At 43.7% G+C, this 25,118-nt stretch overlaps 1 long non-coding RNA gene across 1 annotated transcript; it reads left to right on the top strand.

The window, feature by feature from the left end:
• Positions 17-8,621, top strand: LOC110404818. The gene is made up of 3 exons (XR_002442504.1): positions 17-678; positions 813-963; positions 3,462-8,621. It is a non-coding gene; the product is annotated as an uncharacterized LOC110404818 (long non-coding RNA).

Genomic DNA, 25,118 nt, shown 5'->3' with positions numbered 1-25,118 from the left:
AAGGCAAGTCCTAGCCTGGGCTCAGATGGCTGCAGGCCCTTGCTGCTCTTGCTTCCTAAGGCTTCCAAGGTGATGCTTTGGGATCCTCCACTGAGTCAGGTGCCTCTCCCTCCATCCCCTTGCCTTGCTTATGCACAGCTGCTCTGGCCAGGGCCTGCCCCTGGGCAGTCCCCGTGCCTCCCCTTGAACGGTGTCTTCTGGAGTTGGGGAATGACACACAGGTTTGGCACATGGTTCTGAAAACATGTCCAAAACCCCTTTGTAGGGGTCCAAACCTCAGGTTTGTGGGATGCAACCCCTCTTGTTGCATCCATGTGATGTCTCAGAACCTGATTGGACATTTTTGTCTGGCGGAGGTATTTTGCTCAAGGATGATGCTCTGCTTTATGTTCCAGATGTCCTGCTTATCCAGGATAATCAGCCTACCTGAGCCAAGATGTTTCTCTTCAAAGATTCAAGACTGCCATAAATAAGAAACACCTGGGACAGACATCCTTGAGATGAGGCATATGTCCAAAACAGCTGATCAGAAGAGACCGAGTGTCCTTCTGCCCAAACCTGGGTAATCCACGAGTGGGATGCCTCACCAGATGACCACCGAAGACCTCCGTTCGAGTGCAGAAGATTCAAATATGTTATGTAACCTTGTACTTCCATAGCCCTACGAACAAGTGACAGGTAGGTCTGACTCATGTTTTGGGTGGGCATACAGCGAGTGTAAAAACTCCTTGCCCTTGATTTGTGGAGATTTCTCACCTTGTGCCTTGCGCAGAATAAATCAATACCTCCTCTCTCAACACTTTTTTTTTCAGATGTGTTTCAGGAGATTTGAAGTTGTCACCAGGTTTGCGCGACCCAGATGGGACATTCGGACTGAATTTCACCCAGCTTCTTGCTGCTGCCAGGAGGGTGTTGTAACACCAGTTAATTTTTCCAGGGACTCCCCTTGCAAATCCCTGACAGGTGCTGAGTGGCTGTTCAATATTCAATAGATATTATAATTTTATTTGGAGGAATTGGGTAATTGGTGTCTTAAAGTCAGTATTTTGGTATTTCCCTGTACACTATTACAATGATGACTGGAGTCCAGGGAGGTTGGTTAAAGTTAATTTTGTTCAGGTTATTATTGTTTTGCTGATCAGTAATATGGGTAATGTACAATCCATGGGGGACAAAGTTCCCCAAGTAACTGTATTCTGGGATATTGAGGTAAGTCTGGGTGAGACTCTGTAGTTTGGAGAAAATTGATAATGTATTGCAGTCATGGGTGGCCAATGTGTATTTGGGAAGAATGAGAAAAGTGGCTAGTAAATGGTACTCCAAATTATAATGTCATTTTGCAATTAATGTTATCTGGCAGGGGGGAAAGAAAATTGGATGAAGTGCCATGCGTGGATTTGCACCTTGAATTAAGAAATGATTATGACAGCTGTAAGAAATGTGGGTTAGTGTCTAAGGACGCAAATGTTTTGGCTTTGGAAAAGTAGAGGGAAAAGTCTGCAATGCAGTGACACTGTTAAGCATGTAGTATAGGTAAAAGATGTTGGAAGGTGAAGGAGACACAGGAGGGGGACAGTGATGGGGAGAACACAGAGCTCCCGTTACCTGCTGCTGAGGAAAAAGGGGGGTAAGAAGTCTTGGTGGAACCAGGAGAGGGGACAGCAAAACTGCTACCTTGGACTTTCGGAGGGCAGACTTTGAATTGTTCAGGAGACTGGTAGGGAGGGTCCCTTGGGATTCGGTCCTGGAGGGTAAAGGAGTCCAGGAAGGCTGGTTGCTCCTCAAGAAGGAAGTCCTGAAGGCGCAGGAACAGGCTGTCCCCCTGAGCCGCAAGATCAGCCAGTGGGGAAGGAGACCGGCGTGGATGGCTTGGACAGGTGCACTCTTTGCTGGGTAAGGGGCTGGCTGGAGGGCCGGGCCCAGAAAGTGGTGGTGAATGGAGTTAAATCCAGCTGGCGACCGGTCACGAGTGGAGTTCCCCAGGGGTCGGTGCTGGGGCCAGTCCTCTTCAATATCTTTATTGATGACCTGGATGAGGGCATTGAGAGCACCCTCAGTAAGTTTGCAGACGACACCAAGCTGGCAGGAAGTGTCGATCTGCCTGGGGGTAGAGAGGCCCTACAGAGAGATCTGGACAGGCTGGATCTCTGGGCTGAAACCAAAAGAATGAGGTTCGACAAGACCAAGTGCCGGGTCCTGCACTTTGGCCGCAACAACCCCAGGCAATGCTACAGGCTTGGGGCAGAGTGGCTGGAAGGTTGTATGGAGGAAATGGACCTGGGGGTATTGGTCGATGCTTGGCTGAGCATGAGCCAGCAGTGTGCCCAGGTGGCCAAGAAGGCCAATGGCATCCTGGCTTGTATCAGGAACAGTGTTGCCAGTAGGAGTAGGGAATTCATTGTCCCTATGTACTCAGCCCTAGTGAGGCCCCACCTCGAGTACTGTGTCCAGTTTTGGGTCCCTCACTGCAAGAAAGCCATTGAGGCCCTGGAGCGTGTTCAGAGGAGGGCGACGAAGCTATGAGGGGTCTGGAGCACAGGGCTTATGAGGAGTGGCTAAGGGAGCTGGGATTGTTCAGCCTGGAGAAGAGGAGGCTCAGGGGAGACCTTATCACTCTCCCTAACTACCTGAAGGGAGGTTGTGGTGAGCTGGGGGTCGGCCTCTTCTCTCTTGTCACTAGTGACAGGACGAGGGGGAATGGCCTCAAGTTGCGCCAGGGGAGATTTAGGCTGGACATTAGAAAACACTACTTTTCTGAAAGAGTGGTCAGGCGCTGGAATGGGCTGCCCAGGGAGGTGGTTGAGTCACCGTCCCTGGAGGTGTTCAAGAAACATTTAGATATAGCATTGAGGTACATGGTTTAGTGGGGTTATTGGTGGTGGGTGGATGGTTGGACTAGATGATCTTGTAGGTCTTTTCCAACCTAGCTAATTCTATGATTCTATGAAGTCCGAGATGAACAGCCAGAAGAACATTTCAACCCAATTGCTGGAAGGAACAGAAGGGGAAGAGCAGGAGTTCAAGAATGTTTTTCTACTTCAGATGTAATGACAGGGAAGGAAATGTCGGGAACTTATAGGGAAGATCCCGAAAAGGTGGGGCAGGTTGTGGAAATGATAACTGAATCACGATCCGGATGGGAAAGATCTGCAGGTTCTGTGGAATGCTTTCCTGCCTGAGGAGGAGAGGCAGGCTGTGTTTGCTAAAGCTAAGGAAGAGGCAGAAGGGGGACATGCTCAGGCTGCACAGGCAGGAAGAAGAGAAGACCACTTCCCAGGGAGGTCAGTGTGAAGGGACATGATACTCTGCCTGCCTTGCTGAGCCGGGAGAGGTGAAAACTGAGCTGTGCATGCATGGATGGGGAAGGGGAACTTTGGCCCCACAGTGTGTTGCCCTGCTTTGGATGCCTGGATCCAAGCAGTGAGCCTTTAGCATTTGTCTGTTGGTGTTGTCTCTTGCAGAAAGCCCTCCTTGCAGAAAGGCGGTTCTGTCCTGTCAGAGCTGGGAGGATGCGTCTGGGGAGACAGAACCCCTTCTGCAGCTGGAAGAACCAGCACGCCGCCAGAGTCCACCTTTTCCTCCAGACTGGATCCATTTTTCTCAGCTGTAGCTGCCGAAACACACTGTGCAGTGCGATGTGAATTCATGCACACATGTGGAGACAGAGACCTTCTGACATTAATGAGTAATTGGCATTGCTTTCACAGGAGAAATGATTGAAGTGTAACAAAGTTAGATAACATGGAGAAAGTACGTAATAAAAAGATTTTTGTTTCATAGTAAAAACAGCATGCTTAAAATTTGCCTATTAAATTAATTGCTCTGCAAATTCCCTGCGAAACATTAAGTCTCAGGGGGTCATTTGTCTCATTTGTCAAATCTTCAGTGGTTTCGCTGAAAGTAATTTAAACTTGTGGAGAATTTAAGTAAAATTTGTAAGTGTACATTATCTCCCCACAGCTTTACACTGTCTTGACCCTTCTGGCTAACCCTGGCTGCTGCTCATCAAATACTGAGCAGCTGTTAGCATAATTGCATTCACTGCACATCCCCGTGAAAGATAATAAAGGCTGGGCTTCCCAGGCAGGTCAGGCAAACAAGAGGAGCTTAAGGAAAAAAACTCTGAGGTGAACTGTCACTTTTCCTCGGCAATTGTGTCATCCAGAGAGACTGGAACATTGGGTACCAGCTCAGTTACGAGTTTTTTTGATGTTGCTGCCCTTGGAGCTTGTAAAAAAGAAAAGATAGGTTAGAGCATTAAATCAAACAAGTATTCCTAGTTCTTAAAAGTATTGAAGAGTATTCAGCAGCCCCAGTTTGAGAGTGGTTCAGAAGGAGAGACAACGATGATGGAGTTGAGAAGATCCATAGGTGTCTTTACCGCACTCTTGTGAGAAGCTTTCTTTGTAAGGCTGCCTCTGTCCTGCTCTTTTTAATGCACAGGAAGCTAATGCACATGTAAGAAGAAGATATTGTTTCCTAACACTGTTTCTAAATACTTGGCTGACAATTACTAAGGCTTAGATGGAGGCATCGTTTTAATTTTAAAGAACACTGTGCACATGTTCTCTGACCAGGCGGGTGAAGTTATAAAACTTAAAACTCTTTTGTAGAGGGCAAAGGCCTGTGAAAGGTCACCAATGGTCTTTGGCATTTCTGAACGTAAGTCGTAGTTTGTGTAGATTTATCCCATTAGAGGTAAGCTTTACTGGAATGGTTTGAATCTACGTCATGAGTTTGGTGGTCATGCATGAACTTAAATGTGTTTGGTATGATTAATGTCAGCTTAAGTTAATTCATTACATGTACTGTTAGAAATGAATTGTGGTGTTTTTTGTCTAGCTTCACCAGCATGAGTGTGAGGAGCCTTGCCCAGCCTTGGTCAGCCTGGTGCATGGTGCATGGCAGAGTCTTCAGGAGAGCTGCCATCCCCACTTAGTGCCTGTGGAATGGAAATCCATTTTAGCAAACCTGGAGAAGTAGCTAGCAGTAGTGCTGTGAAAATTTTTATTAAAGGTCTGAGAATGGTAATTATGTTTACATACCAGCAGTCTGATTAAACGTAAACTAATTATGCAAAAAGCTTAAACTGTGACCCGAGTTACTCTTGCTGATTCACAGTTGAATTTCAGCAGAGTTTTTGGATAACATATTATAATTGCAGAAAGTTTCCTTGTTTTTTTTATTTAGATGGTGGGATAGTAGTCATATTTGATGATATTACTGGAATAATGTGATTTTCCCTTCTCGCTTTCCCTATTTCTGTCATCCAGCCTCCAGCATAACCTTCAGCTGTTTTTGGATTCAGCTCTTCAAAACCCTATTAATAAAGCAAGAAGTATTCAGTTCCACTTGTACAAGAAATGGGGAAATATGAAATCTTTCTATAGATAATTACACTTTTGGAGCAAACATGAATTTGGAAGGATTTGCTATGCTGGCTTTACAGGAGTTATGTTCTGCCCAGTGCTCAAGTTCAGCCAGTAACCTGCAAGAGTCCCAAAGACTTAAAGGGTGTGCATGGTATCACAGTCTGACAACTGCAGGTTTGAAGCATTAATACACAGCAAAATCACAGTATGCAGGGGTAGTTCACGTTGAAACAGACCTCGGGAGATAACTGGTCACCCTCTCTGCACAGAGCAGGACTAACTTCAGTGTTGCTCCAGTCCTGAAAGTTTTGCAAAGCACATCTCTTTGTACACTATTGCAGCATCAGTGTTTCCACTAGGGAACAAAGCTCACTGCATTTGAATGAAAGAATAGCTGCATGAAACTTTTGTGTGCACATATTTCCTTTTGATGCAATATAAATCAGTCTCAGAGCCTGAATCACAAGCCTTGGTGTAGCATCCCATGCTCCTTTCATGGGATTTCAATATCAAAATCAAAATGCATAGAAAAACTCAGATTTTTATTCATCAGTTAACATTATCCCACCACTTCAGATTTGCAGCTTTTATGTCTATTTCAATGCTCCTTTAAAAGTGTGAACAAGTGCAGCAACAAAAGAACCAATAATTCAATTAGAACTGACTAGTGTTATAACATTGTGAAGAGATTATTGTAATTCTGAAAATGTGTTTTTCTTTACACTTAAAGGCTGGAAATCCCTACAGTTCTAAAAATGTAACATTTTAAACTGATCCCTGGATTGTTCTCAGAGTTAAGTCTGCCTTTTCTCATTCGTAGTCCAAAAGGAGCAGAGCTCTAATTCACTGCAGTAGCTTTTGCTCATTTGCCAAGTGACTTTGATGGGAGCTGCTCCAGCAGGTTGCTTGCTTCTGTATGCTGTAGGCTGCTGACAAGTCCCACAGCAGAAGCATCACAGGAAAGTATGTTTTCTGTTTTCCTATGGGAGTTTATTTCTCTGCTTCTCTTTGTTGCCCACGTGGAAGAGAAGACTGGCAGAAACATTCTGCAGAGATTAAATATGGCCACATCTCAGTTTGTTTCCATTGTTTTTATCATAGCTACTAACATGATTTTTTTTCCAGTGCTTGGGATGTTTCAGTGTCAGTTAAAATCTCTCTGTATCTTTTCAAATGTTTTTCGTTATCCATTTGTTAAGTCCAAGCCTTCTGAACCAGTTTCCTGGTCTCCATTCTTCCCATCTACATTTCCTGAAAATTTCTGAACTGCTGGAACAGCATTTATTTTTTGCGAAAAATATCTGCATTTGGCAAAAATATAAGTAAATATAGTTCATCCTGATAAATTGACCTCAGTACTCTTGAAAAAAAGTATAAATCGATATCGGAACGTGGATTATTGCAGTGATATTTATAGTACGTCATCTGTTAATTATGCAGATTCTTAGGTTTTAAATGATTACAATACAATAAATACAATGACTATAAACAATTGCATTCGGGAGGAAAGTCTTCAATTTCTAGTATTATTGGCAAGCAGTTTCTATAGCTGCATGGAAGCTTGTTGTTTTTATGTATTCACTGTTGGTGTGGTGTTTTTGTTGCTTTGTTTTGCTTTGTGAGGGATAATTTAAAACCACTGGAAGTGATTGGGGTTCAGGAGCAGCATATGTAGAATTTTGGTCATGCAGCGAGTTGTGGTTTCTGCTGTGTTAAAGAATTGGCATGCACATATACTCGTGCAGCCTGAGCTTGTTTGACTCCCATAAATTAGGCCTTCCAAACCTTGCAAAAACAAAAACTTCCATTTTTTTTTCTTTATTATTGTTATTTTTTCCCCTTAAATAGTGCAGTGCAGCAGCCAGCCCAGGGAGCCTTTCAAAGCATCTCTACTTGTGGTGCTTTGCAAAAAGGGGATGCACAAATATCCCCCTCTGCTCAGTAAGTGCAGATGCCTTTGTCAACAAGTTTTTCACAGGTACAGAAAGACTGCATAGCATCCTTCAAAGATCCTAGAGATCAATGGTATTTGTTACATTGTTCTTGGATATCTCTTCAGTATTCAGGAAAAGGAGTATGAGGTACTCAAATGCTTTATCTAGAGAGATGAAAAAGTGCTGTTTTGTCTTTAAAATCCAGGGCCTTCTGCTGTGGGCCTTTGCTGTCTCTTAATTAAGTACTCTCCTTTGTTTTACTGTTGTAATTACTTTTTTATACTTAAAGAAGTTCTGACTTCAGCTATGGAAACTTAACTGCCGTGCTGATTTTCAACCTCTCCAAGATTAGCAATAATATGTACCCTACAGCTTTAATTTTCTGACTGTTGGTAGGATTTGTTTAAGGAGGTACTTACCAAAGCACCGTCCCTGGGGAGTTGGCCAAAATAAAGGCTTTTTCAAACTTTTGAATTATTTTCAGAGTTTCTTTTAAACAGCCAAGGAGGAGTGATCTCTTAAAGATTTTTTTTCAAAGCCATTGGACTAGATTTTGATTATCATGTCTCAGGAAACTTCTCTATTCCACCTAGTATTAATGTGATAAATAAAGTGCATATCACACAAGAGATTTAGGCCTTGCTGTCAGTCTTTAATGAATCAGAACTTCGTTTCATGTTGCCAGATATTCTGGTCTCCTTTTCACTCATGTTTATCAGGACACTCCTATGGTGTATAATCAGTACTGACAATCTCAGAATCTCAGCCTTTTAATTGTTTACTGCTTTGGTATCTTGTTTTAAAATCTGACCTGCCTGAATGGACTGGAGATTTATTTGGGGAAAAAAAAATCCTTTAGACAAATAAACAAAAAAATGATTAATTCTTGTTTACATTAGGTGGATCAGCAAATCACATCACTTTCCCAGTTTATCACTTTTGCCTTGTGAGTTCAAACCTGAGGCTTTTTCAATCTGCTGTTGCTTTTGTCAACTTCTTTAAGTTAATCTCAATGAAGAGTCAAACCTTTTCTTCTGAAAGCCTATTTGTGTGGCTTGGGGAATGATTTTGTTCTCATATGCATTTTGGCCATGGTGCTGTTAAGTTATGAGCAGGGATATTGTAGTAGTAGCCATTTTGTTAGGAATCGGACAGCGAAAAACTTAATGCTGGCATCTGTTACTGCTTACTGCTTTAGATCAAGTTCTCAAGTTTGTCTTATGTCGGATAACTAATTGTTGGGAAAAGAGTTCAGACTGAGGGCTCCGGATTCAGATAAAGCAATCTCTCTGTAGTTGTATGGCTGCAGGCACAAATAAATTGTCTTTTGCCGGAGACTTCTGGAGCTCTGAGTTTTCCTTGAGAACAAACCCTTGCCTTGGCAGCATGGGCCATGGGCAGCTATGCTGGATGGAGTGAAGGTGCACCTGCTGTGCTGCTGGAGCCATGGATTGTTTTGCTTTGAGATTTTCTGAACCAAGCTGATGCAGATTTAACACTCTAAATCCTAACACAAGAATTTCAATAGTTGTTTTCACTTCCAGAATTTAGCTTGGAAAAGAGGAATTTGTTCAGAAATGCCTGGACCCATTAACAGACCATATATTTTATCTGACTTCAAGTAGAAGCAGCTTTGCATTAATTCTCTATGTTTGAAGTGGTGTGACAGCGTATGCAATGCTAGGCTTTGAAAAGTCAGAGATCTGGATGTCATCAACCTAGAAATGACAAATCACATCATGCTGATTAACGGCATTACCTGGAGGAAAATAGTGACGTGACATTGCATGATCAGGAACATTAAGGCATCCTATAAAAAATGACAGTATAGGGCAGAGGACAAATCTTTTGATGCAGACAGACATCTGCTTGTTAAAACAAGACTCAGTTCTAGTCAAACCTGTCCCAGTCTAAGCTGTACTACATTGCAAGGATACATTATGATGTTATACTGCACAATCAACACTGTTAACTGCAGCTCTCTCATAACCAGTGCTAAAACACTACCAGATTGACTCCATTAATAAATCATTAAAAAGCTCTGACGAGCTGCTTGTTTGCTACAGCATGACTGGCACCTCAAATGATTTCCCAGTAGAGATGACTTGTCACTAAAGAACAGTCTGAGTAAGCGGAATTGCTCCTGCTATACATTTAGTAGCCAGTATGCTGAGCAAAGGTATTTAGATATTTAGTCTAGAAATGTGGATGAAAAAGTATGTATTTAAATACAGTCATTAGATTATTTTAGTCTGATTTGACATCTTTTCAATGTTTAATTCCAGGGGAGTGAGTTTCCTGAGAACTATGCGATCACAACCAGAAATTCTAAGGAATTATTGAGAATACTGACAGACTTACTGTAATACACGTCATTTGGAGATCTGGACTGAAAACCTGAGAAACTTTGTAAATAGCAGCATGGGATGATTTGATATGGCTATAATGGAGGTGAACAGCTCATGGCTGGTTTGGTTCTGACAGATGAAGTCACCTATGTTATACTTATGTGACTTAGGAGCTGACAATCCTTATGGGTTCCTTCCAACTTGGGTTATTCTATGTTAGTATATAAAGGAAATATCAGAAGTGTGAGAATTAGTGACAGCTAAATGAGGAAGAATTGTGCTGAAGTTCAGTTGTCTGGCATTTTCAGAGGTAGGTGTGTCTATATTTAATTAACTTGATGCAATGGTATTGTTTAAAGCCAGCCAAGTGCTATCAGAAGTTTACATTTATTTGCTACCCTTTCTGCATCCAAGTAAGGCTGCAGTATCTAACAGTTTTATGAGCTCTTTCTGGAGCTGACCAATGCGAGAGAGCAGACAAAGAATAATTATCATAGATATACTCCAAGCATTGCATTGAACGTGTTATCACTATGAGATGCCTAAAAATAGCATTCCAAGATCTGCCTGTAAAGCTCTTGTCTGTACTGAAGAGGAATGGATGTGCCACTTAGAGCCTATTATTTATTGAGAAAAGCAATGTTGACACAAACTAAATTGCTTGAAAGCAAGGTCGGTCATTTTTCATAAAGAGAAAGCCTTGTGTTTCTACCAGTCAACAGTTCCCACCAGTGACCTGATTGGCCGACACAGATACAGGATTGGAAAAAATTATTCTGCTTTATTTAAATACAGATATGCTTCTGGTTTTCAGTTTAGCTGAGCTGAACAAATATTAGCTCAGAATGATCTGAAACTGAAGCATTCCAATAAATAGAATATTCTTTTGTGGATTGAATGGAGCACTATATTCAGTCACAAGTAAATTGAAATTTCAGCTGCCCTTAATAAAAGGAAAAAATTTGACTCATGAAATGGAAAAAGCTGAAGTGAAGCTCTAATTTGCAAAGCAGTTCAGCTTGAAACTATTTTTCTTTTATTTATTATGAATAAACTCTTAGAATAAAATCCTTCATCTCTGTATTTCAAAGCAAGTGTATGTATTTCGGGGGAAAAGCAAAGTCTTCATCGCTTATTCAGTTCTCCCCAGTAGTGAAATACTCTTCTTGCTAGAGATGAAAGCTAACCATTTCTATACTTTAAAAAGTTTTCTTTGAAAACAATGTGTCCTTTCCTAACATTTCAATTTCTCCTTCTTTGTTTTAAGTCCCAGAATTTTTCAGAATTGGAGTCCAGTTGGAGCTTGGAGAAATAAATGTGAAGGTGAGGAGATAATAATTACTAAAACAGTAGACTACTAAAATTGTTTTCTTCACTTTTGAGCATCTTTTTTTTTTCATCTGACAGGGAATGGCCTGTATTTGTTAGTTCTGTGGAATTGCTTATGGAGTTTGCTGGGTTCATATGTTAATTTTAATCACAGATCATTGGAAAGAATACCTTGGAAAGAATTTAAAATATGAAGGGCTTTGGACAGATGGGAGTGAGCTGACTCTGGCCAGCTCCCACTCAAGCTCTCTTTCACTCATTCTCAACAGGACTAGGAAAAAATAAGATGATAAAGCTGGTGGGTCAAGGTGAAGATGGGGAGATCACTTATCAGTTACTGTAGCAGACAAAACAGACTTGACTTAGGGAAAATAAATTTGATTTAATGCTAGTTAAACATAGTCTTTCACCTCCCCACTCTGAGAAGCACAGAGGGATGGGCATGAGGGCCCATAGTCTATAGGCTAAGTCCATAGCAGCTTCTCTCTTCCTCCCATCCTCCTCACATTTCTCCCTTGCTGAAGCATGGGCTTTCAGGATAAACCTGATCCAGCTTGGGCTTCTCATGGGCTGCAGGGGAATTTCTGTTCCAGTGTCTGGAGCTCTTCATCACAAAAAGATGTGACCTTAAAGAAGCTTTGATTAGAATCAAAGAGCCATCTAGGTTGGAAAAGACCTTCAGGATCACTGAGTCCAGCCATCAGCCTTGACCTATCAAGTCTCACCACTGACCCATGTCCCTTAGTGCCACATTCACATGTCTCTTAAATACCTCCAGGGATGGGGACTGCACCACTGCCCTGAGCAGCCCATTCCAACAATTGATCACTCCCTATGTGAAGAAATTCTTCCTAATATCCAATCTAAAGCTGCCTTGCCCCAACTTGAGTCTCTTTCCCTGCATCCTATCACTTGTCACCTGAGAAAAGAGACTGAGAGCCTCCTTCCAGGTAGTTCTTGTAGAACTTCCAGTTCTCTTCCAGTAGAGAGCATTGAGGTCTTCCATCAGACTTTTCCAGATTAAACAACCCCACTTCCTTCCCCAAACAGTTGTCTTTTCCTACTGTAATGTTTTGATTTTGGAGGAGGCAGGGAAAAGGAGGAAAGATAGAGAGAAGGAGTGTGTGATCTTTGCAATGTTTCTGGGGAAGGCTGGGTCCACCCTCATTGTTTGGTCTGCACATTTCAGCGGTACCATCCTGCAGGAGGTTTCGGTGCAATTTTGTCTCTCACTGACTCAGCACCATAAATTTTTAAATCTTTGGACCCAATTGCCTTCTGTACCACCGTGCCTGTTAAGCAGTGCCTCCCCCTCTGTTGATATTGCTGGCCCAGCTGCCAGGCCTGGCTTTGTGACTGGGGCTGTAGAATTGTCGCAGCTGTTCCCATCACTGTCTGCAGTGGCACTGGTGGTGTGGTGCTGTGAGCAGAACCGTGGCAGCAGCCCTGTCACCTACGGTCTGAAGAGACTGGACATGATTGTATGGTGAGCACAACAGGATAACTTTGCTGCACAAATTACAGATAATGTTTTAAAAAGAACAACTATGTTAATCTAGAAAAAAAATTAAGTGAATGCTTGCTAAATATTGTGTTGGTCAGTGGAGTCCCTCTCAGTCTGCTCTAGTGTCTCTTTGTGGCATAATTAGTTTTTCCTGAACCTTGGCCTTCTGTTTCTTCAGACCATCATTTATGACAGACATCTGGAAGATACGGTACAGTGCAAACTGCCTTACGGTGTCCCATCAGGTTGGACAGGTGATGCACACTTCAACTTCTGTGTGTGCCACAGCTGAAGCCCACTAACATAATTTTATTTACCAGTATTCCACGCTTGCATTTGCAGACTGTTTTAGCAGAAGTGTTTGGCTACTTGGGGACAATGGGCAAAACATGTGCAGTAATCTCTGTAATCTCTAGTTCTTGCCATGTATGGTGCACAAAAAGTCCACAAGTACAGAGCTTCCTGCCAAAAGGATTTGGGCACTGATAGCAGAACACTGGAGCCTTGGAACCACATCACTGAAGGATTTTCTGGGAGAGTCGAAAAAGATTTACTGGGGAGCCTGTGGTTCCAACACTGCCAGTGCGATGAAAACAGAAGAAATCAGAAACCAGCCATGGCAAGAAAAATTACTTCCTAAACCTCTACCATTGTTGCTTTAAGTTTTATACGTGAGTTTTATTTCTTTGTCTTCTGTTGCTGGGTGCACTGAATATCAACACTTCTACATTTTTTGGCAAGACACTTTGTCTGTTGGAAACAATAACTCTTCCATTCTCCCCATATCTTTAACAATGATCATTTGAAAGGCTTTTGCAATGTGGAAGTGAGAGACTATTTCATTTTTTTCCACACAGTTTTTAATAGCTTGAGCAATTGTCCTGGAAAAGAAATGGTTGATGTAATTGGCCTAGAACTAATGAAAGGAGAGCTTTGATGAAACATTGATATTTACTATAGTCTGCCTGCTGAAGCAATTTTCTTCATTAATTCTTTTTTTTTTCCTTTAAATTCAAATTAATGCTGGGATAGTAAGTATTAAATGCTCTCCACTTAAGAAGAATGGGATTTGTCACAGGGCAGTGGCACTGTGGCATTCCTGGAGACTTTTCCATCACTGATGGCTAATCGGCTTAATGAGGGTGTGAACAGATTGCTAACTGTTGTGGTGGGCTTTCTGGGCTGGAGGCAGGAGGTTCAAGTCTGTCACTGTCAGCAGGTAGCTGGCACGGAGGTATAGTTGGCTTCTGCACCAAATGTGATGACATTTTTGTTTTGTCTTCATTTTTCTTATGGGCTCTTGTTCTCAGCAGCAGTTTCCCTGCCAAATGCCATTGTATCATATCTAAGCTGTTTATTGTGTGTGATACTGTACTCTGGGAGCACTGAGAGGCTCTTTACCAAATCCAGGCCTAAACACGGGGCAGTGGCACTGCCTCTGTGTGGGTAAAGGCACATGCTGGAGGCTGTCAGCTGCTCTATTCTGCTTTACTCTGTGTCTCCTGCTGTATAGGGTGCATCTGTGTATGGCAAAGTGAGAATGCTTTCTTGTCAAGAAATCTATTTGAAACTTGTGCAGCTGCTATTGCTAAACATAATTAGCACTTCTGTAGCATCCTTGCCTGATGCTACAAATCTAAGGCCACCAGTTTCAATTAAGCCGCCGATAAAGAGCTGCCATAGACTTGTGAGATGAAAAGTGTGCAGGCCACCTTGTTCTGCTGCTTTCTGAGTTGAAGGCAGAGGCTCAGAATCAAACCCAAGTCCCAGGGCCACTTGCTGAGTGACCCAGACATGTTCTCAGTGCCTTGCCAGCGCTGCAGAAATCTGGTGCTTGTGGGGCACGGGGTGGTTTTGTTGTGCCATTGTACTGATGCCAAGTTTCCACTGGTTTTAAATGTCTCATGGCTGACATTCATTCTTACAAACACTTGTCTAATAGAGAAACAAGGTTACTTAGTCCTACAAAAAATAAATAACTAAAAAGTAAAACCTGCAGAAAATGTGTCTGGAAAGTGTTTGAAGAACGAGTAACCCTGAGCAGTTTTCTATCTTCCTAAGGAAACCTCCTGCAACAAGCATGGAGAAGGCAAGGAACCAAAAAGAAGAAAGTGCAGATGAGTTCCAAGTCACAGCAGAGCAGGAGTTACAGCTCTGATTCAGAGCAGGCAGGAATTTACATTCTTAATTGAGGCCTTATCTCACAATGTTCTCAAAATGCTGTGCTTTCTCCTGAAACTCCAGCTCCTCCTTCTTACTGCTGGCTGTAGAGCAAACGCTCCTTTGTATGCATCCCTCTGCCCTAAGACTGAGTCAGGGTGTGGGAGCACTGATGGATGGATGCACCGACCTGAGCTGCAGGTGCAAGCTTGATGTCCTCAGGCACAAGTAACATAGTTTTTAAAATTTGCCTTACTATGTGTGGATATTATACTGCTGGGGTTAGCTGAAGCTCAGTGAGGTTTTGGATCTGACATCGCCTTCCTCCCCTTACGACAGTGGAAGCATTAGGCAGTTGCAGTCACACCGGCGGGGGTTACAAAGAGCACTGCGCTAGAGAAACAATGAGGCATCATCAGGAGAACTGGAAGGATGATGAGAATTTAAGTGAATGCATTTTCTTTTCTTTTAAATTTACGGTATATTAGACACTTACTAGAACATGCAATTAACCTTGAGTTTCTAAAATCGGGATGTATTTCTCTCCTCGGAACACAGTTCCAAATGAACTGTTAGTGTAATTTCAGAAATGTCCTTGAGATATTTTATATACATATGTATAAAATTAACAGGTGATTTTATGTACAGGTGGAGTTCCATGTAAATACCCAGGCTTAGTTATAAATACTAGATTTAATCTTGGTAAGGACATTTTAAATAAGTGAAATATAGACAGGCATCAATTCCCAGGTCACCTAATTAAGTGACATCCTTACTTTGTAACTTTTATTGTGCTAAACAAGGAATGTGTATACTGATTAAGGTGACTAATAGTTATGTTCAATCTAATTATAGCATTGCCAGGAGGCACCATAATAGTTAAGGGTCTGTCAATGTTTTTGCTACGTTGCTGTAGTCATACTGGTGTGCAGGTTAGCTGTAATACGGTACTTGCTCCTTCCAGTGCAGAAGAAAGTTTCACACCGTGTTGCTGCATACTGTGTTGCAACTTGTTCTATTTGCATGCATATCAGTATTACGGTGTTTGAGCAGAATCTCTTCTGCAAGCAAAACTGGGCAGGATATGCAGCAGGCATGAAACCTTTGGGGTTTCTGTGGCACCGTGCCCACATCGGGGTGGCTGTGGAGCACTGCATTTCTTCTCGTGTCCTTTGATAAAGTACTCTTGACAAGCAGCAGTGGTCATTGGCCTGGAAAAATAACCAAATGCAAAAAATACAATCCTGAAACTAAATCCTTGACTTGGGGCAGAGCTTTTTGGGTTGCGTGTTTTTATCTGAAGTGGCTCAGACTGGAGGATTTACTCATTTATATGTACAGAAAGTGATGCCCCAGCCTTTACTAAGGCAGACATGAGAGTGAGGACTGCAGTTCGTACCTCGGGCTCACTCAGGTCCCGCTGCTGACATGAGTGCAGGTGTTAGGTGCAGGACGGAGCTTTTGAAACGGAACTCATCAACAAGTCAGTGGCTGTGATGGCATGTCATGAGTGGAGAAGCAAGTAGTTAGGATGAACTTTCTACCATGATCTTTTATGCTGCGGTATATTGAGAATTCTTAAAAAAAAACAGAAAAGATTAAAAATGGCAAAGATGAAATAGATTTGGTGAAGGACTATAAATATGGATCCAGGACAAAAGCTAATAGCCACTTCTTTTTAAAGAGCCCAGTATGGCTCATGGAGAAATCTGTTCAAAACTGTTATTACAAAAATGGTGAAAAATGGTTTCAGTTACAGATGCTGTACAGCTGGAGAACAGCAGAAATATATTGTGTCTTCTCAGAAAAGACTGTGAGAAATGAGTTTCTTTTGTCTGGATTGTGTGGATTTTAATGTGGTGAGAAGGCAGAACAAGTTGGACAGATCTCACTTGAAAACATCCCAGAATAGTCTGTCACTTGGAGCACCTGTGGCTGAGGTTCTCCCTGTGCAAGGAATGATGTTTTTTACCTGCATTCAGGGCCAGGTATTGTACAACTGTTGTGGGTGACGGGAGTGGTGATTGTCACCTATACTCTGGTGTGGCTCAGTACTGCTTATGCCAGGAAACTGTCTGCAAGATAACACCTCTCCAGATAAATAGCGTCTGTAAATGCCATAGCACTCATTAAGAGCCATGTCTTGGCAATTAGCAGTTTCCAAGAGGCAAAGGTGAGTGAGGATGTTTCATCCCACAAAACATAGGATCTTTCACGAGTTGTCAGAATGGGAGAGGGAATGGGGTTAAGGCCACAGCCTCAAGGCTGTTTCACAGCTCAGCACGGCCAGCAGATTAGCAGAGGGATTTGCTTTTAGTTGGAGCACTGTGGTGGTGTGGTGCCAGTCACCAGGCTGCCCACTTGGAGCATCTCTGTGCCAGAAGCTGACCAGCAGTGGAGGAACCCTGCTTAGGTTTTTCCTGTGTTGTCTGAAGCCAGGCATGTTTCTGTGTCCCTGCAACCTCCAGCTCTGGGGCACTCTCCTAAGTGTCCATATCTCCCTTCTGCCACTTCTCTGAGAGCTTCATCACACAGTCCAGTGCCAGCTCTGCTGCTGGGCTTCTGCAGGGACTGGGACCAGGACTGGGACCGGGACCGGGACCAACCCCCCCCCAACAGCTAGTATCCCTGGCTCCTGCTCAACTTTGGGTGATGTTTAAATCTGTTCTACAGCTTCCATCACCTCTGAATGGAAGCTCCCCCAAACCCACCTGGTGAAAGAGCTCATTGGCCTCAGCTGCTGGCTGATCTACCTAATTAAGTACATGACAGCAAACACAGAATCACAGAATGGTTTGGGTTGGAAGGAACCTTTAAGATCATATAGTTCCAATCCCCGCTATAGGCAGGGATACCTCCCTCTAGACCAGGTTGCTCACAGCCCCATCCAGCCTGGCCTTGAATGCTTCCAGGGAGGGGGCACGCACAGCCTTGCTGGGCAACCTGTTCCAGTGTCTCACCACCCTCACAGTAAAGAATTTCTTCCTGATATCTAGTCTAAATCTACCCTCTTCCAGTTTAAAGCCATTTCCCCTTGTCCTGTCATTAATGCCCTTATAAAGAGTCCCTCCCCAAGTTTCCTGTAGGCCTCCTTCAGGCAGCCCATGCTGCCCCAAACCAGCAAAGGGCTGGTGGAGGTAGCAGCCACTGTGCTGCCTGCACCTCCCAGTGCTCTGTCTCCTGCTGAAATCCTGGTTCAATGTTGGCCACCTTCAACAAACAGCATGTCTTTAGCAGCCCAGTATGCTGAATCAGAAGAGTAATGTGCACAGACTAAACCAATGGATACTCTGCCTAATATGGCACTATTTTATGTGTTCCCAAACAGCCTGTGGCTAGAATATGCAGATGTGCACATCTCCTGCATTGGCTTACAGTCCCTGCTCTTATTTTGGCAGACCACGGCAATCTGGTCATAACATCACTGAATATGGAGATGATTTTAGGCAACACACTCTGATTTTAACATGCCTGTGGTTAGCCCAGGTTGGCTGATGTATTAGAGTCAATGGTTTCTGTGCTGTGAAAAGCCTTCTTGGAACGGAACTTCAGTTTCTGAAAATCCTGCTTGGTTCTTTCAAGAGCATTGCTGTGGTTTCAGAGGAGCAACGTAGGAGCTGGAGCAGGAGGAGTGCTTGCAGCCATCTCGGTGCAGAAGGGGTTCCCCTCTGCTTCCCAGTAGCACCAGCCTACAAGAACGGCCATAATGAGAGACGTGAACATGCTGACCATTCATATTTAGCATGTAGAATCCTGTACTAAAGCCCCGTTATGCAAGGCAGGACGCAGACCAGAAGCAGATTCCTGTGAAAAGCACTGTTTCAGGTTGTGGGAAGCAGGACGGCTGTACCAAGCAGACGGGTGCTGGAGGCAGCAGGGAGGGGGCTGCAGCAACCTGAGTGCAGCAGCTCCCTGACGTCCTGGCAGAAACAATCCAACAGAGCCTGACAACGACTTCCAAGCATTTGTCTCAGCAAAAAGCCACACTTCTGTGTGTTATCATTACTTGGTCAGTATTTTCAGGAACTAACTTGAATATATATTTACCTGTAGCCTGTCTTTGTGCTAGAGCAGACACTAGAGATAAGAAATACTTGGTGAGGGAAGAAAATGTGCATGACATTGAATTTCCTTTTTTTTGTGTGGCTTAACAAAAATAAGCCCCACTAAAACCTAGCAAACAAAAAAAAAAAACAACCAAAGAACAGCAGCAACAAAACTAGCAAACAAACAAAAAACCCCACTTCCATTAAAATAAACTATGCTTGAATTAAAACAAGGTGAAAAATGTAAGTGTGTACGAGGGAAAGACAAGAGCTTTCAGCCATATGATTGATTGGCACTGGGGTGGCGTGGCGCTGAGATGGATTACCTGATTTTCTAGCATTTGGCATCACAGGTCTTAGTGCTTCACAAACATTAACTAATCATTTGCCCATTGTAGTCATGTAGCCATTTTGCTTCATACACAGATGGAAACCCAGCAGCATGAATTACTTGCCTCGGGTGAGGCATCCTGCCAGGAGGGGAAGCAGGTTGCGGTACGCCTCAGTGCACTGATGCCATGAGAAGCCCCATGTCCCTGTGAGGCTGGGAACTGTGATTTCACCCTGTCTTTCTGGATCCTGGTCAGACTGAGGTAACAACAGAGCTGAGTCAGTGAAGTTTCTGTGCATGTCATCTCTTTTGAGTGAACCCCAGAACTACTTTCGTAATTAATGGCGGTCACCGATTTAATATTAGGAATCCCCAAATACAGCAAGATTTACCATGCTTTCCAGCTTTGGAAAAAACTACAAATAATATGGAAACCAGATGTTTTTTCCCACCTGTAATATTGTCTTCCATGTCCTTTTTGAACTGTGAGAACAGGATTGCAATGGATGGCCTTCTAAGTCCCTTATGGAGGTGCAGGCCTGGGCGGCACAGCTGGCCTCCTTCGGTGGATAGGGCCAATACCAATCATCACCAAGATCAAACAGAATACGCTCACTAAGACTCTCATTTCTCTTTGCCTCGCTTTACAGTTTCTTCCTTTTTGGTCTGAAGTATTAATAACAAAAAAAGACAAGCTAGAAATCAATGTCAAGTATAAAAAGTGTTTATTATCCATGTGAAACCTAACGCTGTATTTCCTGCAGTGTCAACAGTTGATTGATGAGCTGACATGCAGGACCATACTCTTGTTTTGACAAGACTGATAGAGCCTCTGACTTGATTTTTTTTCCTGATGGATAACAGAGAGGCAGGTGTGGCAGTGTTCATATATAGAGGCTTTTTTTTTTGGTACAGTTATTGTCTGCTGAGAAATCCTCATCTTTGAAACAAAAATCTGAGATCAGCTGGCAAGTTTTCTCTCCAGCTGCCCTGTAATACTGCAGCAGCTTTCATACTTCACTTCTGCAGCATCATTTCACACTGATGCCTTTTGCCAGCTAGCGTGTAGCAGCAAAACAGTTATTTTCCAACCTTTACAACCCTAAAGTTTCCTTACACATACAGATTGTGAATACTCCCTCATTCCATGGTGCTCTTCACATTCCTTCTCTTAGAGCTGTCTCTCCCAGGGGAAGCTGCTGGCCAGTATGTCACATTCAGGATTATTAACATCAGTAAGAACGGAACAGTGAGTGTTTGGTTTCACATGGCACCACTCTTCCTGGAGGTCTCTACATTCACAGTGCTTGGGCATTTTTGCATATTACAAGGAAATGAAAAATTGACTGGTTAAATCAGATGTAGCTAATTCATGTTTTGTTTAAACTGAGGGATAGAATGAGAATTACAGACCTTATTCTTAAAACTTGGATTTCAGGTGTTTGAAGCGTAATGCCCAGTCCTGCTGAACTCCAGCAATGGGCAGTGCTTAGGGTGGAAGTGCTAATGCTGTTTCCATTAAGTGTTAGATGTGCCAGATTGGTGGGATTCATCCTCCTAAATGAAATGGCAGCTTACAAATCAGAAACTTGACATGATTATGGAGATGCTCAAAGAAAGAGTGGATCTGACATTACTGAAGTATTCTGAGGTTTCTCCCCAAGTCTGTAATGAAGCTGGGGCAAAGCCTGTGCAGTTGGAGTCCCCTCCTGCATCCTGCACACCCATCCCTGCTGGTGGCAGAGGGGGACAGCGCAGCACGGTGGCCCCCACATCCCTCTGTGGGGTTGGGAGACACAGGCCTGGTCATGGGGCAAGAGCTGAGGCTGCTGGTGGACAAGCCCTGTGGACAACAGTGATGACAGGCAAGTCTGGAGATGTGGGCAGAGCTGCTTATTATTGCTGGTTCTCGTTTGATAAGCCCAGCCCTTGGGAAGAAGATGTTCAGGTTCCTTGTGATTTCTATAGATAGGGAGATGTGTCTGCTCCGGGCTCTCAGTCACCAGTTTCTAGCAAATCCCTCTCTTAGGGATGACCGACCTGCCAGTGGGCCAGGGCTCTTGTTCAGAGGCAATGTCTCCTAAATGACTGGGACTTCTGGCTGCTGGGTCAATGTATTTGGGCTTTGCTGTGACCGTGTTAGTGGGACATCAAACTGCATGGCAGGATAAGGAAAATCTCCTTTCTATAACCAAGCTGCTTTGAAGTGACTGCTCCCACAAGGCCTGGGGACATGAAGCACAGTGGGGTTAAGCCTGCTGGAAAGTGGTGTCTGGAGCAAACATCTGGACTTTGAGAATGGCTTGCTGGCAGCCCTGCTGTGATGGCTTGAGAAGGTTTTGTGGCTTTCATTGGTGGTCAGGCTAACCACAGCTGCACCTGACATAAGCAGCACAACGGAATGCAGTCAGGCTTGCTCTGCCTGTCTCTGGGACTGGATGCTTTCAGGGCCTATGACAACTGCCATTAAATAAGTAGGAGGAACTCTAAAACTGAACTAACTTTGTCCAAGCTAGGCAATCTGCTATGTGGTTAAAATAACAGCAGAGTGAATGAGAGATCTCAAGAAAGATATGGAACTCCAGGATTTGGATTTTTGTCAATACATAGCTTCTTAAGACTTTAAAATACATCTATTGCTCAAGTTTCTGCAGCTCAGTATGTCTGGCTGCATGCTTTGAACCAGAGCATCAGAGCCCAGACATTTCAGTGTAACAATCACTGGTACACATTCTTGCTTTTTTGAAAAGAATAAATAGTTCAAATGAAGCAGGAATGATTAGAAAGGTATTGGTAAGTCACATTTCTCTGTCACTTTGAGAAGACAGAAGTGGACACTGGAAACCTGCAGAGACTAAGCAGTGGGCAGCTGCTGGAGAGAGCCAGCATGTCCTGGGTAAGGATTTCCCACAGCCCCAGCTCGGATGAGAGCTGCTGCTTCTATGACTTAGAGTGATTCCCTATGAGTTAAACTTACTCCCAGAGTTCCTGGGAAGTCCAAAAATTAAATAATACAGTCTGGCTTTCACGCTGGGGAGACAACTCCAGGCGATGGGCCACAGCTTGACTTTTTTAAGAAATGAGTACGGCAACCTGTGGTTTTTTCAAGAGTTATTTTTCTCCCCTTCATTTTCCCTTGAGTTTACTTCAAGTTATCTTAATCACACGCTTCAAAGTAATTAAAAATATAGGTCTTTAGCTTCTTCGCTGTACATGACTCAGAAGGGAGTATGTGGGTCAGGGGAGTGCTGGCACCGGCGTATCATCAGACTGTGTCAAAATAAATTATTCCTCCGGTTATGAAAGCAGAGTATAATAAGGTTTGATGTAGTGAAAACTGAAGCTCATTCTGCAACTGCAATTTTACATAGAAAGTTGGTCTGTAACATCTCAAGAGCTGCTTGTGCAGCTCTCTAATATGACGAGGTTTCTTGAGAGATGCTTAAGCAAGCAGGCTTGTAGTGTCTGACACAGCACAACAAGGGTGTTGGGGAAGCAGGAGGCTGATCCAGAACCTTGTAAATGCTCATGGACTTGAATAGAAAAACAACAAACTAGGATGCAGTGACTCTAGAATAACCCAGAGCCGGGTGGCTGAGTTGAGGGGATCATGACTTGAGACTAGGGATTGCGGGCAGAGGCTCTGTACTAAACCACCACCATGGAACACCTCTCTGTACCAGAGATGTCTATCTTTCCCAAGACAATCTGTCAAAACTGTCAAGCTGGGGTGAAATGTGAAGGGAGAGCCGTAATTTCTGCATTTAACGAAAGTCCAGAATCTAATTGAAAACATTTTGTGTCATTCCCAAGAAATGTTTCCTAGAAAAAGGAGTGCTAATGATTTTATCACATGCACATGTTGGCAGTGTTTCACTCTGTTCTTCCCATTTGTGGTTGGTGAATTTGGCTTCTGCATATGGGAAGCATCTTCTTTTTTTTTTTTCTAAAAACGCAGAGTGGATGCTAATGTGTGGTCAGTAAAACATAAAACCATGTCCAACCTTATAGCCAACAACCTCTGGCTGGATCAGCAGATCTGCAGCCCCAACAGGAGAGGAGCCAGCCACTAAGCCTGTGCTGGAAGAGCGGCTCTGTCCTGCCTGCCAGCAGGGCACCAGAGGGCAGCCACAGCTGGATGGCAGCATGCAGTGCAGTGGGAACATCCCCTTCTGCAGCAATGCTGCTTGACAAACAGCCTGCACTCATGCCTGTGCGAGCCCAGCCGTTCATCAGAAACAGCCATTTCTGCCCTTCGTTTCCTGTGCTCACATCGCACTGTGTTGCGAAGGCAAGCACGCCTAGCCCAAGCACACTCAAACACAATGTGTGCGGAGCTGAGGTACCCAGGAAGTGCCCCAGTGTGGAGCTGGGGACATGGCATTCTCGGGGAGGTGCTGCCTCCTCCCTCCCCAGTGACTCATAGAGGAGCAACAGCCTTTCCTGATGGGAGCAGAGCCGAGCTCTGTCCACCTGGCCCATCATTTTATATCCACACTAGAGGAAGATCTGGTTGGCAAATGAGATATGTGACTGTGTGCTGTGTCTTTTCCCTCCTCAAGGCAGAGTATGGCACCTGGAAGAACTACAAGCATCTTGAAGCTTCAGTAGCTGTGGATTTTGTCGAGCTATGCTAAGGCAAGGATAGCTTCAACTCCTTGAGCCATGGGATGTGCTCCCTCTGCAAAGCTGTGTGACTCAGACCATACTTACAGTAGGAAATACCATGGACTGAATGCTCATGAAATATCGGGGTTTTCAGAAGGACGAAACAAGTGCATTGTGATACTGAAAGAGTGGATAGTGTTTTTCTGTCCTGCAGCATCAAGTATTGTGGTGCAATCCAGGAGCTAGGTAAGAGACCCTGGGAGCCCTGCAGTGGGTGTCCTTTAGCAGATGGCACCGGGAGCGCTCAGGGAGCTGTTCTGTGCAGCACAGAGTGCTTTGCTGATGGCTGCGAGACGTGCACCAGGGGCACACGCCAGGCTCATCTCCCAGTGCCACAGAACCGGAGCAGAGGAAGTCTCAGCCATCACTGCACTGACTCCAAACCCTAGGATGTTACTTTTGCTCCTTTGCCACCCCCACATAGCAACTGAAGGATGTTCTTAGGATGCATGAATAAATAACACCCAGACTTGTTTGCAGCTTGTCCCAGAAACTGCCCCCAGACATCCTTCCTGTGTAGCATGAATGCATTCTTAGTGCTGCCCTCTGTTCTCCATGACCAACATAGGTAATTTCTAAGCAACTGCTTGAAGTTTGCACCGAGTCTCTTAAATGTCATCTTTAATGAAAATAAAAAATTCTTCTCTCGCAACCCAGGTACCCACCTGTGAGAGTATGGCTTGGACTGGGAAGCTGCTTTGTCTGTCATGCTTCTCTGCTCTGCCTGCTGATGGTTACGGAAAAAAAAAAAAAAAAAGAAGGAATAGCATCTGCACAATGCTTTGAATTTGCCTGCCTGGAAAACTTCTTACAATCATCTATCAAATGAGTAGCAATGTTTCTGCATCTTTGGCAGACCCAGAAACGTTAACTCAGATTGTGGCACAGCTGTGAGGCTCTGCATTAGCAGCTTCCCTCAGTGGATTTGCAGTTGGACTGTAAAACTGTATCCAAAATGGCTCTCATCCGAAGAAAAGAGCAAATAGCCGACTTACAGTGCTTCCGAACCAAATAAATAAATAAATAGGTGGAAAAAAAGAAAGTTAATCCAGGCAGTCTGACTGCTTCTGTGGTGCAGATTTGTAGCTCTCTGGGAAGAAGAAGTATAGCTGGTCAAACTGTAATTAGAGCTGAAATGCAGTGTTTTGTTCAGATAAATTAAATGCTTCGGAAGACAAACATTTGCCAAACTCTCCTGTGCAGATACTCTTTTCCAAAACGGAGTTTTAGTTAATTAGCACTTACTCCAGACAGCCAAGCTTTCTTCCTAGGTGAGATGCTCAGCAAGAATTACTAGCCTCTGAGGGGTATAGACTGATGGTTATGTTATCTCATACAGAATGTTTCACTTCTTAAAGCTGTTGCAAATTAGCGTTTTCCATATAAACAACATGTCAGCTGTTGCTTTGCCTTTGTGGCTGGCCTG

This window comes from Numida meleagris, chromosome 11 (genome assembly GCF_002078875.1).
Source record: "Numida meleagris isolate 19003 breed g44 Domestic line chromosome 11, NumMel1.0, whole genome shotgun sequence".
NCBI classification, from domain to species: domain Eukaryota; kingdom Metazoa; phylum Chordata; class Aves; order Galliformes; family Numididae; genus Numida; species Numida meleagris.
This window is presented reverse-complemented; position numbering and strand designations above follow the sequence as displayed.